Raw genomic sequence first — 16776 nt, forward strand, 5'->3', positions numbered from 1 at the left:
CCCTCCCCCACCCTCCCCCCGCCAGTCAGTGAAGTCAGTCCTGCCACTACGCCAACACAGCACTGGCGCTGGAGTTGACGAGCGGCGGCACAGGCTGGTCGTCTGGAGCTACCGGCGGTGTCTGCGGTGCGCGAGCAGTGACCTGCAACAGAGCTGTCAACCTGTGGCGAACTACGAAGCTCTGGTGACTGTTCGTGTACGCCTCCGGTACAGGATTCAGGTAGCAGCAGCCCGTGGAACTGGGCGATTGCACTGTCAGTTTGTCATTGATTTGAAAGGACCGCCAAGGAATGACAGAGAAAATACACATCTTCTCCGAGACACTCGAGGGCAAAAAAAGACACCAGTTCTAATTCAGGCTCGCTGTACCGTAATGTGCGTCACTAAACATTTGAATTAAAAACTGCGCGCTCACAGAGTGAAATTGTTCAAGACAATGCACACAGGCCGGGCATATGCTATATGAAATAGAAACAATAAGAGAAATGATAAAAAGAATTTGACTTGTGACTTAAAAATGCAAAAAGGGAAAACCCGAGCACTGGTTTAATATACACATGCCAACGACAGCGAAGTCGATGAGGAAGGAACGATAATTGCAAACACCCTGAATGGGGAGGAAGAGAAAGCGGCACTCATCACCTGTCAGAGAGCCAGGGATTACAAGTGAGTTTCCAAAATGGTTAATTGCAGAAGTGAGTGACAGCACGCAAAGCTGAGGGGCACAGCCCAGGCGGGTTTACGACCTCCCCCCCCCCCCCCCCCCCACCTCACCCCCCAATCTGATGCACATCTCGGGTCCGACCGCGTGAGGCTGGAGAAGGGGAGTACGAAAGAGCTCGCTCTCCGGTGGGTCCTCCTACACCTGCCATCGACCGGCACAGCTATATATAAGGTGCGCGCGCTCGCCGGCAGACTCCGCCATGGCACGTCTGCCAGCACCACCGGCAGCCGAAGAGGAAAAGGGGGAAAGCAGCCTCAGGAGGCTGTGAGCATGCACCCGGCGTGCAAGGCAGCCAGCGCGCTGCTCGAGGAGGGGGCTGCCCGGTTCCCCCCACCCCTCCCGGGGCCGACTCCCACCGCCTCAGTGTTCCCCATCCATGCCCACTAGAATCGTGGACTTTGTGCACCGCTGGCTGCCACGCGCCGTCCCTTCCAGCCAGACACGAGCGTTGAAGTTTTCACTTCTCAGTAACCCCTGCCGCTGCCCAGGAGCGCATTTAACAAGCGACTCTAGCCTCTGACGATGAGGCTTCCGGAGCCAGGGCACAAACTTCTATAACTTATTCAGGATTCTTCGTCCCTTTTAAGACAAGGTAAGAAAACAAGCTGCGCTTTTGTGTCTTTCTGAAATCTCTGCAAATTATGTAGTGTTTTGTGAAACAACGTTTTCTTTGGCTGGGGTTTTTTCATGCATTTTCTTTCATGCAACAACTAGTTTTGTATGTTTATATAGCATTGCTATGTTCTGAAAATGACCTCAGTTGTGACATATTTTAATTACACTTACTGACTAACTACACGCAAATTGCTATGCGATTCTTCATCGCGCATCCACTCTGACAACCCAATAACTTGCAGCAAAAGGTAGAGGAGATTCGGCAGTGTGAGGGGGAGGCTCCTCTCTTCTGTGTCTTGCTCTGTACATCAAATAGCAGCTAACATTCCCTGGCAATTAGGAACAACAGGGTATGATCTTCTACAAGTGTGTCACTGAGGCCGGAAGATCTGTTGATGTGTCTGAGAAGTAACATACAGATGCCCAGGATTTATAGCTATTGAGTCAATTTCTAGGGTTCACAGATTTTGATGAACAGGGGAAAAGAGACAAAAGGGTATGACATCATTTGCTCAGTATCACACATTGTGTTGAAGTGCGAACGCTGAGATTTGAAGAGGGCCCCTGACTGTACAGTTCACAATGTTGCAACTACACTACTTCTCCAATGTGTTTACTATTGATTTACCGTACTGTCTTTGAACAATTCGATCAAAACCCTCTTAAAGGGGCCATCCTGTGAATGAAGTTACAATAAATCTCAAAATACAGCTGACATTATCAAGCAGGCGCTCTAGAATGTCTGGTGTTGGTGATTGTTCGAGATGCAGAACTGGAGAAGATAAACAACTTTTTGTCTGCACTGGATGGTCCTTTTAAAAAAGGAATTACATTTAGATAATGTGCCCAGAGCACATTGGATTAGATGCATGGTTTGCCCTAGAGTGACATGGGGTGGCCATATAAGTACATTATTATAGCAGAAGCCAGCATACTTCGTAAACACCGTTATACAAGCGTTCCCCCTCCACAGCACAAGCCTGGTAGTCCCTGTGTCTAGGCACTATTTCCTGAGATCTGCCTGCTGGGCTGTCTCTTTAAGAGTGATCTAGTGGGAGGGGGCAGGATAAACAAGGCGAGATCTGCTCTAATCCAGAGGGTGACATCCTATCCTTTGGGGAGAGCTGCAAGGTAACAAAGCAGAACTGGCTAATATCTAGTGCTCCAGTGTTTCATCAAGACATTCTTCTTGACACTTAGGCTACCAGCGTCTTCTATGCGGTAGCCATATACACATGGCTCCTGTGTGCAGGCAATTAGAAAACATATATTTGGCGGTATAAACTATTTTCAGTATCTTATTGGGTTTTAGTTGTATCAATTCTAGAAACAATTTGAGCTTTTTGAGTACAAGTAAAAGCCCACAGTGCACTGGCAGTGCATTCCTGTACAGCTGTATGAGAATGAAGTAATATTTATGAAATATGACATGGGTATGTAATTGAGACATCACTCACTTCCCTTTAACCATGCCATGTCTTATGGTTCTGCATAATGCAGTTTACATGTGGGCGGAAAACATGTTACTATCAGTGGATGTTTCTAAGGCTGCCCGAAGATTTGTCCATTTGGTAGAGAAGCAAATATTTATTTTTCAAGGTGTTGAAGGTAAATTAATCTAATTGAACCTTGCTAGAGAACAGCAGAGCCATGGCCGTCAAGTTGTTATATGACGTGGATAGGCAGTAGAAAATGAGACAGAAAGCTTGGGCTCAATTTTGGTGATGCTGATGAGGAAGGTTCTCGCCTGTAGAGGGGCTCTGAGTTTGGAAGCCTTGCTTGTTGACACTAGTGGGCTAAAAGAGGTCATGCAGCTCCAGGGAGCGGAGGATGGGTGAATTAGGAGAGTATGTGGCATAACGGCCAGAGCTGCCAGCTTTGCAACCTGGGAACTCGGTTTCGGCGTCCCCTCAACATCCTGTGATTTTTGGGAAAATCACTTAATCTCCCTGTGCCTAAAAGAAACCGAAAATAATGTGTTCTTGTGTAATGTAAATGGCGCTCCAGCACTCCAATACATAAACATATAAACCAGTTCTAGGATTTATTGGGCCATGGGCAGAAAAAAATACGAGGCCCCACACATTTGAATATGGTGTAACATCATAGGAAGTGAAATTCATTGACCAATAATTCTCTGGTAACTATGCAAGAAGCTACTTACCTAATGTGGATATCAGTAAAATGGTTAAAATATAAATAATAACCATTTGGGGAGGGGAGTTGGCCTAACGGCTAGGGTGGTGGACCTTGAATCTGAGGAACTGGGTTCGAGTCTCAGCAATGACACTGAACATCCTGTGATTCTGGGCAAATCACTGAATCTTCCCGTGCCTAACAAAAATGAATGTGTCCTCGTGTAATGCAACTGGTGCTATGTAAAGCGCTCTGATACCCAATACCTTCGGGTCAAGTTCACGCTATAGAAAACTCTGTAAAGTAAAAATAAATAAAAAAGAATGCAATAAATACAAATATAGTCCATAACCACATTAAGTGGAAATACATTATCTTAGTCAAACTGAGTTGACTAGCTTGTTCCTGGGTCTCTCCAAAATTGATTGTATCGCTCCAATATTCACCAAAGAGCTAAAAAGCAGGCTTTCAAGTGAACATGAAATACTCCCTTTACACGAGTTAGGTCCAAAGATATTTTTTTTTTTTTTTAGCAGGCATGGGGAATCAATACAAAGAGGTACATGCTGGATTGGTTTAGGAATCTGCAAACACTGCAGCAGAAAACAGAAAGCACACTTGGCAAAAGCTAAGAGGGGGGTGCACACAAGATGTCATGCTCAGGCAGGGTGGATGACATATGGGCAAGTTGAAGCAACAAAGGCTAGACCAAACCCACACAGTGAGCACCTAAACACAGGAAGTAACCTTAAAGAAAGTAATCTCAAACTCCATTTTTAAGAGGTGCAAAGAGCTGAACTAAATGACAGATATAAAGAAGAGATGGCAAAAAAGGCACAGCAATCTCTGGTCAGGGATACACCCACCAAAATCTGCACTGAGACAGTCACTGAAATGGGAAGTCTACATTGAAACACCAGAACAAGAAGGACTTATGGTATACTCTACACATATAAGAAAAGGAAATCCAGCAATGTAGAATTAATAGGTTGAGGAGATGGTGTATGACTTGCAAAATAAAGTTACAGAAATTCCAGAGATTTGCATTTTAAAAAAAGTTAAAATTTAAAAGTCATAACTCCCTAATAGCTGTGGAGATATTTGTTAAATCCCAAAGGTCATGTCGCTTGGCTCCTATTTAGCCAAAGCTGTAATTCCCGATATGCGCCTGCACTCAGGCAAATCTATTGGATCATGGCTAAAGAGATAGCTGAACTCTAGATCCTTGCAAGACCCTCTCCATCATTCACAAGTCTCCAATCATGCCCAAGACTACCTAACCAAAAACCTTTGGCCCTTCCAATCTATAATGCAAGATCAGCCACGCCGAACCTACTGGCTACCTACTCGCATAGAATCAATGACTGGAAGATCATGCCATATGCATTTATGCACCCTATAGAATTTCCTTCCTATGCCTTAGCCAAACCCCACCACAGCTATATTCTCCTGAACCCTCCCCCCATTTTCCCTTCACATTCACAGAAGGCCAATTCTAACTGCCCTGCACAAAAGCAGCAATTACCCAAGGCCTCACTGTCACGCCCTGGTGTTTGGGATTTGTGGTGGAAGGAGGCACACATCATGCTGTGCTTGCACAGACCGACCCACTGTCAATCTGCACATGACAATGAGCCAGCTAACTTTGTGTGAGTGGGCAGACTGACTGTAGACACCAACCCGAAGGTTGCAGCATCCTTTTGGATTGTATTCCAACAGCCAAGCCAGCATAGACAGAGGGGGCAATTTATCCACAGCAGTAAAAGAAAAAAGTCGGCAGCCCAGGATATACCCTCCATTTTTGAGTTGTTAATTGGGGAAAAGGCCATTGGGCTGTTGTGGCGGGAAGTTGATCGAAGATACTATAAGAGGCCCCGCCTGAAGATCTTGGAAGGGGTCTGGGGGGTTAGGAGGTCTATTTTTAAGCTTTGCAAAATTCCAAAGGTAAATCGCTTTCTCCAGTTGTGTAACTCTAGTTTGTTCCCTTATGTGGGGGCAGACAGGAATTTACAGGTATGTAGGGATTTAGGCATTAGGACCTTTGGGGATATATGAGGAGGCCTCGAACCGCTTGGTTTTGATGCCCTTCAACAAAGGTTTGATATCCCGGTCAATCATTGGTTTTTGTATGCCAAGTAGCACGGTCATTAAAGACACTGAGACCAAATCTTTCACTAATGGAGGATGCCCCCGTAATAGTCTTGTTAAATGGGGGGTGTAAGAAGATAAAATGGGTTTATAAGCAGTTAATTGCAGAATTGCAAGATGATATGGAAAAAACCGAGGCTGCTTTGGCTTTGAAATTGGGGGACCCTGATGTAGACCTGGATCTGGCCCTCACCCTGAATAAAAAAGTATTTAGATTTACAAATTTGAGGGCCCAGCATTATAAAACTGTATTTAATTTATATCATTCTCCCGCCAAATTATTCGCATGGGGTTTAGGGTAGGGTAGATGATAGATGCCCAAGATGTAATGCTGGGCAAGCCGATCTCTTGCATATGTTCTTTTATTGCAGCTCACTGTCCTCATTACAGAGGGAAGTGGGAAAGTTTTGGGAGGGGTTGCTTGGTCATAAGATCGATCTATCCCCCTACCCTGATGTTGTTGGGCTGTGATCATAAGCAGAAATTGGTACAGGCTGAAGAAGCGCTGGTCTTTATGTCTGTGGCAGAGCTTCGGATTTTAATTTCTGCGGGTGGGAAAGATACATTGGCCCCTTCTTTTCAAATGGGGCTTTCTAGACTGCTGAGCATACAGAACATCGAGAGATGTCTGTATGAGCAGAAGAGTAAAAAAATGCGGGATTTTGGAAATAGATTGTGGGCCCCGATATCAACATGGAGAGGGATGGTCAGTACCCAGTCGAACTAGGGTCACAAGTTTTTTAAATTTGCTCTTATTTGTTTCTTGCTTAATCTTATGTACTGTGTTCTGTACTGATTGGATTTGTTTCTGTGCTGATTCTTTGTGTATTCTTTGTGTATTGTTGTGTTCAAACTGCAAATAAAAAAAAAAAGTCCCACCATCTGGCCTCGGCCATACACAAGTTGTTTAACTATTGATTCTTCACCTTCCCTATCCAAGTTAGGGCCCATTCCCAGCTTTTCACAGCACTGAAGTTTTGCAGCATGGCCTACTTTCCGTAATCACTTCACAGGGCACTTTATGCATGCAGAGACATTGGAAGATATGTGCTGGGGCTGGGGCACTATTAGTCAAAGCATGCATTTCTTTGGGTGATTCAATCCATAACTGTTGGACTTGGCCCTTTTTGCAGGATCATCCCTGAACTTTTTGACTTTCTCCTAGCTTTTTTTCTGACATGGTGTTGGTGGTTTTAGGCCTCTGGGCACTTTAGCACTGCTGTCCAGTGTAAAGTGTGTGCGCTCTCTGTGTTAAATATGGTAGGATTGGTCTACACCTGTTTGGCCTATTTAATTTACCTGTCAGTCCCTTGTAAAGTGGTATCCCATATACCCAGGGCTGGTGAATTAAATGCTACTGGTGGGCTTGCAGCGCTGATTGCGTCACCCACCAAAGTAGCCTTTCAAACCTATCTCAGGCCTCTGCCATTGCAGGGTCTGTGTGCGCAGTGTTACTGCCGCTGTGACGTGGCATCTAAAGTGTGTGCCATGTCAGTGACCCCCCTTTTACTGCATGTCAGTCACCCCTAAGGTAGGCCCTAGCTAGCCCTATGGGCAGGGTGCATTGTAGGTATAAAATAGGACATGTACTTTAAGTGTGTGACATGTCCTGGTAGTGACAAACAGCCATTTTGGTTTCACACTACTGTGGGGCTGCCCTCCCATAGGAATTCATTGGGGATTCCCTGATAAGTGTCTTATAGTGGTAATCCCTGATATGAGAGGCGCAGCGTGGTCAAGTTTGATATGTTTGGAATAGTGATAATAAATGCTGCGTAATGGTGTGCGCAGATTTATTAAAACTATTTTTAGAAATGCCACTTTTAGAAGTTGGCATTTCTGTGTATTATGTGTCTGCCTGCGTGATGTGAATTGCTAGTTTGGCTTTTGAGTGACAGCAGCTTTGAGGTGTGTGTGGCTCCAGGAGGAGCAGGTTTTCTGCACAGCTGCACCGCAATTAGCAGCAGCTGCTACATTTAGGCCTACGCAATTGCGCACTTTTGGGATTCTGCTGCATTGGCAACCGCCCTGACTTTTCTGGAAATAGCGCATTGGAGCCCTCTGAGAAGGCTAGTTGGCCAGGGGTTCAGTTGCAGGTTGGTAGGGCGCAAGGCCTTATGTGATTTATGTGGTGCCAAGGATAAATGTGATTTATGCACCATGATTTAGGCCTCTGATGTTTATGAGGTTATTGTATAATGTGGTTTTTGCTGGTGAGGTTTATTGCATAATGTGTTTATGCTTCTGAGGTTGGCGCATAATGTGTTTTACGCCTGATGTGTTGCTGATTGCATAATATGATTTATGTTGCAGGATATAATGCTAAGTACAGTGTTTTGCCAGTAGTTACTGGTTGTGTTCTACATTTAGTATTTGTGCTTTGTGATGGTTCTGACAGTGGCCCAATTGGCCCTCTCGTGTGTATATAATCCCCTGTGAATATTGCCTAGTGCCAGTTGGCACAGTGTAAATGTGTGATTAGGTTTCTAATGGGTTTATGATAATACAATGGCTATTTTTTATATAACCTTGTGTGGAGTTTCTTTTGTAGTGTGCCTAGTGTGTTGCTGCTGTGTGTGTGTTGCGCAAACGCTTTACACATTGCCTCTGAGATAAGCCTGACTGCTCGTGCCAAGCTACTAAGGGGGTGAGCAGGGGTTATCATCAGTGTGTAACTCCCTTGTCCTGACTAGAGTGGTGGTTTCTGCCTGGCATAGGCGCAAGCCCTAGCCAACCAGAAATCCCATTTCTAACAATAACCATCTCCTCTTATTCAGACCCTTTTCAAAAATGTAACTAGGGTGGCTGAATAACCAGTACTTAATTTACGCCAGTGGTTTCCGGTGCTTGGCACCAGCACTTAATTGCCAGCACCAGTACATGACAGTCTGCTAGAATGCCTGTCCAGGAAGTAAGAGGCCAGATAGATGCCACGTGAATTGGATCGGTTGTAATAATTCCATTGCAGTGTTGCAATATATTACTGCACCTGCTGACCATGTTAATTGGTTGTGATATTACTGGTATATTGGGAAGGTATACCTTCACACACATACTGCAATTTGTACGTAGTACTGGCTGTGGCATGCCTGGGGGGGGATGGGAGGGGGATATTATGAGAAGTTAGTTTAGAGTTAAATGTTTGACAATGTCAGGAGTGAATGTCGTGTATATGATGTCATTTGTGATATTAATTTCCATGGCCTTTGTTTATGCTTGCAATAGAGAGCTGGTGGGTGATACCATGTCCAACATTTTACGTTTTAAATGGTTGTTACTGATACGTTGGTTCTAACACTCTCCTTTATTTTGTGCATCTCAATATGGAAATTTAAGTGATGTGAGTTTGTGTTGAATTGAAAATTACAATAAAAATGTGTTAAAAAAAACAGTACATGACAGTCTGCCACATGGTGGCACTGTTTTCTAAATTCAGAGATGAGAACAACAACTGTTGTTTATTAATTTAATATACATTAAGAATTACTAATACCTGCTACCAAATCCATTCTTGTAACTGTGGGGTCCTGAACTTGTCACAATTGTCACACTTGTAAGAGTGTGACTTATTAGTTATGCTGTTTCTGTAATTGACAGCCGCAATGGTCAGTTCGAGAAGAAGTGGCCTGCTGATTAGAGCCCTGGCACTTATATTCTTACAAATCAAGCACTGGATAAGGTGCTTATGGAGTAGTTTAATGTCACATACCGCTTTGAAGCCCAGTACCTTTACCACCTCCTGTAGTAAGTCTTGACTGTTCGCTATTGGCACGTTGGAAAGACACGCATCCAAAATGAATAACTCTTATCCAATTTATTTGAAGTAGTCTTATGGTCTGAAACACTTATAATATGCAACCCTGTCAACCATGGATTCTGTCAATTAACCGCCTGCAGCCCCGGACCCAAAGTAAAAGTCTCGAATATATACTTCTGCGTTTTTCCCACTACATCAAAATATTCATGTAATTTAGACAAATTCAACACATAAAAGACCCTGCAATGAAGATAAAGGTTACCTAACCGTGCATCCTCAGAGCTCCATAGTAGTCCGCTCATGCTTTGTTTTATTAAGGTCCCTGAAATAATTCTTGGGTTTGCTTCCTTTCCAGGTGCAAAGAACAGTGATTCATGCTCTGATCACTCCTCGCATTGATTATGCTAACACTGTGCACTTGGGGCTGCACTTTTACCTGCTGAAGGGACAGCAGGTTGTATAAAATGTGGCAGCCAGGCTACTTTTAAAGATCCCCAGAGAAGTCAATAATTTCTGTCCATCTGAAGGAGCTCCATTGGATGCCTGTCAAGGAGAGGGTTCTTTTCAAGATCAAGGGGGCATATCAACAAGCAGGCGATAAAAAATTATCGCCGCTTTTGCGTCCGTTTTCGGACTAAAAGCGGCGATAATTTTATCGCCTTATCAGGAAGGTCACGCAGTCGCGTGAAATCTTGCCTGCTCGCTATTTCCCTTAACGCCCATCTTTGCATCTCTAATGAGATGCAAAGTGGGCGTTCCTCCCCAGGATAACGGGAGAAATGTCGCTAAGCGACATTTCTCCTATTATCAAGCCTCACTCAAAGCAGTATAGCGATAAGAAAAGTAGCGATAACCCCTGTTATCGCTACTTTCCTTACGCCTGCTTTGAAACTGACTTAGCCATGATATCCTATGGAAGGTGGATATCATGGTTAAGTATGTGAGGCCCTATCAGCAAGCTATCGCCAAAGTTGTGTGATTATCGCTGGATTTCCAGCGATAATCTCACTTTTGGCTGTTAGCACTCTGAATTTTATTGCTTTGGAGATAAGCGTTGCTAATAGCACGCTATCTCCGCGAAAAAATTCAGAGTTGGCCGGTGATAATTATCCTCACGCTAAGAGCGCTGAGCGATAATTATCGCCGGCCCTTGCTGATATGCCCCATAGTCCTCGCAGACAGAGCCTTCTATGGTACAAGTCCAGTTACTTTTCTGACAGACTAAGGCACTATCATCTGTCTAGAACCCTCCGTTCATCCAACGCTAGTCTTCTCTATGTCCCAGGATCAGATGAAAGAAGTGGGGAGGTGCATACATTGAAAATGCTCCCTCAAGGTGCGTCATTCTGCTATCTTGTGGCCCAAGTTCAGAATCACCTTCCACCACATTGTCTCAAGCTTAGGTCTGAAAGTCTCCTCAGAAAATCCAGGAAGACCTGGCTATTAGACATGGCTTTTTGAGCATGGTGATTCAGTGCCGGGGAGGTTTTTCTTAGTGAAGGGGCACTCTTTGGAGTAGCTGTAGTGCTCTATAAATATTCTGATTGATTGATTGACATACAAATATTCAGGGCCTTAAAACAGGCTCAATACAGGTAGTGAGAGTTGTAAAAAAAATCCTTAACAGGACCCCTAACAAGATGGGCAATTCCCTGGAGTTGGCAAACACCACCACAAGATGTGGTCTAGTGACATACTTTGGCCACGAAGGTAGGAGACTTAGCATATAATGCTGAACTTTCTACTTTTCCCAAACATGTTGGAAAATAAAGATTGTGTTACAAACAGATGTAGGGCCGACAACATGGTGACATTTTCCTGGGAATGGTACCCTCTTGGCATTGCAATCAATTTTACTGTGACCCCAGCAGGCATGGCTTGTGATCTCAGGCTTTCAAGATGAACAAATTGTGTGCTCTTTGGCAACACTTTTTGAACTTCTGTTCCCATTTTGTGCTAAGAATGGGTACCATTAATAGCAACCTAAAGGCGTCCTGTAAATATGAGGTCAAAACAAAAACTGGACTAATACTATCTTAACGTTTTGGGGGGCAGGTTCTACAGTGCCCAGCCTCAGAGTCTATTCCGTAAATAGCAATAGAGCGCTAAAGTTATAGCCTTTGGAGCATGCAGTACATCATTGCAGTCTCGAGTCTCCTACTTTAGCAACACGTTTGATCTTGAGCAAACGATCCTCTCTCTGTGCCTCGATCTCTTAATCTGACAATATGTGTGTGCTTTCAATCAGGCTTACTGAAATAAACTACTAAGACATATTTCCAGGATAACCACCCAGCAAGATTTTCATTCTCACAGTCAGCATTAGCATCTCTAAAGTTGACCGCATTCCTGAAGGATGCATTGTGCGGACACTCCTCCCTCCCAGCCTTGCAGTAAACAAAAGGTAGCCGAAGTCAGAAGCTCTTTTATAGGCCATAGATTGTTGGAAATCTGACAATGGCCCCCGCCAGGGCTCTCAACATCTCAATGTCTGCTAAAGAGCCTTTCCTATATTGGTCCTAGGAACAGCACAGTGCAGGACATGTCGTGTCCCGCACCAGCTCAGCGCGGGCAACTAGACAAATTACCAGAAATCAGGACATACTGCAGTACACTGGAGGGTTGAACCTCCGCAGTTTGAACAGGTGCAGCACCGGGATTGGGGTTGCACATTTGCTGTGCATGCATTCAAAAGCTTTTTGAAGAGGTTGCACCTGTGTGCCTGTCTAGATCACAGTTACTGAGGCTGTGGCTGGCTCCTCCAAACACCAGTGACCTACTAGGTCCTGGCTTCTTCGGAAACCAACGCAAACAGAAGCCCTCAGAGTGACAGCAGCAGGACTTTCAGACGACTAACGTAGAATACCACAGAGTGAAAAAGGTGGCAGAACTTGCATATTTACTCAAGCATCCACCCATTCATCCTTATCACTAACTTAAGGAACTGCTCCAGAGATCTGCCTGCATCCTATGTTTGTCCTGTAGGATCTGTTCTATGATGAATGGGAGAGTGCACTTAATTTCTCCTGTGATAAAGGGAAGCTTGCTTTGCTACTGTTGTGCTGTACCCGTTGTGCGAGAAAGCATAGTTTGCACCACTGGTGAGGGATCCGTTCCTTTCCTCCGACGGCGGAAGGTTCCATTGTTTCCGCTGAAGGGTTAGCTGTTATAAGAAAAGGGTGTTTCTGCTGCTGTTGCACCATCTTATGAAAAAACAAAGGATATGTGAAATGCACTTGCATAACATGCCTTATGAACCAGGGGCTGCTTCAAAATATTTGATATGAGATACCTGTAATCCTTATGAAGGCACCTGGCCCCATAGGGAAAATATTCAAGTGTTAAAACATGTTGGCAGAAAAACAAGAAGCAGAGTCTGTTACTCAGCCATCCTCTTCTTGTGGTAGGGAGATGTCAGCTAAAATATTTTTATCTCTCCAACACACAATTTTAATATAGTTCTGACAGTTTAACAAACGGAGAACAGAACTGTTGACATAAGAGACATAACCTCAGCAAGACTAAGAAATCCATAACCAGGAAACTATAATGAATGCACCATAGTACTTTCTGAAGCTTCTATAGGGACATCAATGCATTGTAATTCCACTAGAGGCTTGACTGTTCCAGGAGTTTTGAATGTATTGTGTGTTTTTGTCTGTATGCAGAAAGCGTACAACAGTCCATTAACTTCTCTCACTCCCTCTTTAGTGTTTTAGCTACGGTTGTTGTGCATGTCCAGTATATATGAGGTAATCGTAGGATGTTCCTTTTGCTACTGCCACTCATTTATTTATACTCTGTGTTAGGGGAGGTGGAGCCACTGCTGTCCATGTTTCACCTTTGATGGGTTGTGAAACATGATACAAAACTTTCCACTGGGCAAATGACAAATCAATTTGCTTTGCTAATGCTTCATTTTTATGCATGGTGTGAATGAAAAAGTGAACCCTCACAAAATATGTGAGCAGAGTTTACTTTTGGTTCTACATGTGAAACAAGCAGTTTTCTTAAATAGACTAGATAACTTTGTAAACTTTTAAAACATAGTTGCCAAGTTGCTCTACGTGACTCATAACACATTCGGCCAATCCTGGGATTTTTGTCAACAGCACCTTGCATAATGGGGTTTTGTGTCCATAAGGAAAGCGTTAAAGCAAAACTACAATGCAGCATGAGATTGCCTGAAAAGCCAGAAGCGGCATACGGTATTATATGGAATAGTGAACTTTGGCAGTCTTGCGAAATGTAAAATACAGTTAGTTTCTAACCTTTTTCCCTTTTAAGGTCTCTCATAGACAGAGCATGTGCTATCTCTTCAAGACCTTTAGTTTTCTCTCAGTGGACTTGGAGACCACTTATTGCTTACCATTGGTTGGCTTCATTGTCACTCTCATTTGCTTGCTTCTTATTAGGCAGTTGCCATAGACTTCCTTCCTCTTCGTGTATTTATCCCTCCCCCATAGCATTGATGCATTACTTGTGTCCTTCCAGTGCTCATTTCTTAGGCATTACATTTTTCTTTGGGTTTCAGTGCTCTACCAGAGTGTGTCTTTCTCAGCTGGTTGCCTTGTGTACTTCTACCACTTCTGTGTTTCTTACCTGTCTGACTGCTTTCCCACTCCCACCCTCCCTCTGTTGTCTGTCTTGTCCTGCCCCCAGCCACCTTCCATTCCTCTCTCCATTGTCTGCGTTGGGCCTCTATCTCCCATAAAAAAAAAACACACACAAACACACTTTAACACAGCCACCACTAGCTGCATCTTAGGACCCCCCCCCCACTACACCCTCCTTTGTCTGTGTATTTGCCCTATCTGTCCTCTGTGTTGCCTTCACCTCCATGGGCTTTAACTTTCAGCAATTCTGGTATCCTGCAGAATATGCCAGTGTTTGAAATTAGATTTTCAAGGGATTGGTACAAGTTGCCACTTCATTGGAGATGGAATGACCACATCTCGGTCAGAGAAAAAGGTACTGTTGACCAAAATCTTCTTATCATGGGCAAAGATTTCACTGTGGCTGCACAGAGAAGCAATACTCTTCTGAAATAGCACCAGCGTCTACTCACTTTCTCTAGCACCCCATTTTAGTTAAGGCCAGTTTATTAAACCTGGTCATGCTGCGCAATTTAGCAATGCTTTCTTCTCATGGAATAGGGTGGGCAACTATTGCTCGGTGTATATCCAGAAGACAGTCCTTAATATATCGTGTGGATATGGGCGCTGGACAACTACGCTTTCCACGCCGGTCCTCTGTCTGCTAGAGGCTCCATGTGGTGAGGCACAAACGGGCCCTTTGTTTGTAGAGCAAAGCAAATAGCAATTGCAAACTGCATAAGCATGCATGGTTGCCTTCACTTTCTAAAATACTGTGGCGTAGCAAGCATCAGCGTCTTTCCAGAATTCTAAGCAAGCCATGACATAATCATGGTTCCTGCCTCCTCTCAGGGAGATACACATGCTGTGACAAAGCAACGTGATTTTACTTTTAATTGTTGTGATGACGCAGGCAAGTTTTGAAACAGCTGGAACAGTGCCCTGCTGTTTGGAGAAAGCCAAGCAAGCAGCATAGGAACAGTATGATAAGTTGATGACGTCTCTTCTGAGAAAGCTGAGCGGGGCTTGTGCAGTTTTTGGTTCATCCCATACTGGTAAATAAGAGTTAAAGGGCAAGCAACTGGGCCTGGTGCCACTGCACCTACTGCACAACTGAAAGCTACCACCCTAACTTGCTGCCAATTGCCCCTCAGTGATATAGCTTGGTGGGTAAAACCATTTCCTGGTGCCGAAGTCTGTGAGCAAGCGGCAGATCATGAGTTTCAAGCCCATCAGCTTAGCTATTCATCCTTCTAAGCATGATAAACCTGGGGTATTTTCATTTCTGCCATGGAAACCTAGCAACTGTTTGGAAAGTCAATCCTGGACTAACAAAACCATTGCTATGTGAAAAAAAGCAGTTTGATCGCTACGTAACAACAATAACACAGAGCACCACTTAAATAACCTACGAGATAGCGTGAGGTGAACAGATGGGGTTAGGCAGACCCACTCCTTGTTGGATCAAGGAGTTTCTTAGGAGACCAAACTGATGCCATTGCTAGGATCTTGCTATGACATCCAGGGAGCCCTCACAGATAGGAGCACATACTGCCAGGCTATAAAACAGAGAACATAGCAACTTCCCTAAGATCACACATAGTATCAGCGTGTGAGATGGGACACAACGCTGGTGCCCCTACATTTTAGCACAGTGGCCGCATCACACTAGACCTGTGTTGGAACTGATTGGCTGACTTGTATCCTTTTACTGTTCACATTTAGAGAACGTGCAAAGGGGGCGTCATCAAGCATTTTCTCTTTTCTTTTTGGCCAAATGTGCATAGCAGCGGGAAAAGGCACTCTGCTTTTGACCAATGCTGCACAACATCGGCAGACTGCATTGGCACAGCCCGTAGGTGCTAGAGTCGAGGCCTATTGGCCTTCATAATGTTTTTTGTTGAAAGACAATCAGGGGTTAAACAGCTCCATGGGGAGAGGACAGAGAGCGCCTTTCAAATGCAGCACCTCGCTGCTAATGGACTAACATTACCACTCCGCAGAGAATCAAAGCAACCTGTTAAAAAGACTTCTTTTCCAGACAATGGGAACAGTATCTGAAAAAGCAGGACAAGGGAAAAACAATGTATCGATCATCCAGTGCTCCATGGCCAGGTCACACCAATTATGCAATAGGGAAGGGCCAAATTAGGCACATTTTATGCTAGTATTACTTATTTTTTTGCATTTTTACACCTGTTGACAATGGCTGGGCATGGATCGTACCTCATTTAACACCCACATTGAGCAATAAATACCAGTAAGGCAACCAGCCAACCTTTGCAAATGGCCCTCCACTGCACTGCAACATGTGTTGCTGCGTTTTTAGTAACTTTTGAACTGTATGAGGCAGAAACTAAATTATTTTTTCTTAGATGTGCAGATTATGCAGCAGCTGCTGGATTTTGTGGCAAATCCCAAATTATGCGGGAATTGCCACAGCTGCACAATCACATTAATTCCAGTGGCCCTGCCATGGCCAAGAGGCTGTTCGATGGCTTCACTGCTCCCCAACACACTTATGCCTGGGAAGAACAAGTCTGGGACAGCTGAACGGTGGAGAGGTAGTCTGAGGTTCAAGAAAGGTCTTGGAGGACATCCGTGGGAGAAATAAATAGAGGACGGGCCCACCTTTTCAATGCCGGACTGGCCGTAGCGGGCACCGGGCAATCCCCCGGTGCGCTGTACGGGTGGTGGCCGGTTTTGGGCGCCTGGGGACCGATTTTGTTACAGGGCCGTTTTTGCAGCCTAGCTGCAAAATCGGCCCTGTAAGAAAAATCGGCCGAAAACCAGCCCTGGCA

General features: G+C 44.5%; 1 protein-coding gene across 4 annotated transcripts in view; it reads left to right on the top strand.

Moving 5' to 3' along the window:
* Positions 1-239: 239 nt before the first annotated feature.
* The window catches only part of LOC146831401 (opsin-5-like), a 1129512-nt gene continuing 1112975 nt past the window's right edge, over positions 240-16776 (top strand). For all 4 annotated transcript variants that reach the window (XM_085605702.1, XM_085605701.1, XM_085605703.1 and 1 more), the window contains exon 1: positions 240-1316. The gene's annotated coding sequence lies outside the window, so the exon portion shown is untranslated. The remainder of the gene's footprint in view (positions 1317-16776) is intronic.

Source organism: Triturus cristatus, chromosome 5_1 (assembly GCF_964204655.1).
Source record: "Triturus cristatus chromosome 5_1, aTriCri1.1, whole genome shotgun sequence".
NCBI classification, from domain to species: domain Eukaryota; kingdom Metazoa; phylum Chordata; class Amphibia; order Caudata; family Salamandridae; genus Triturus; species Triturus cristatus.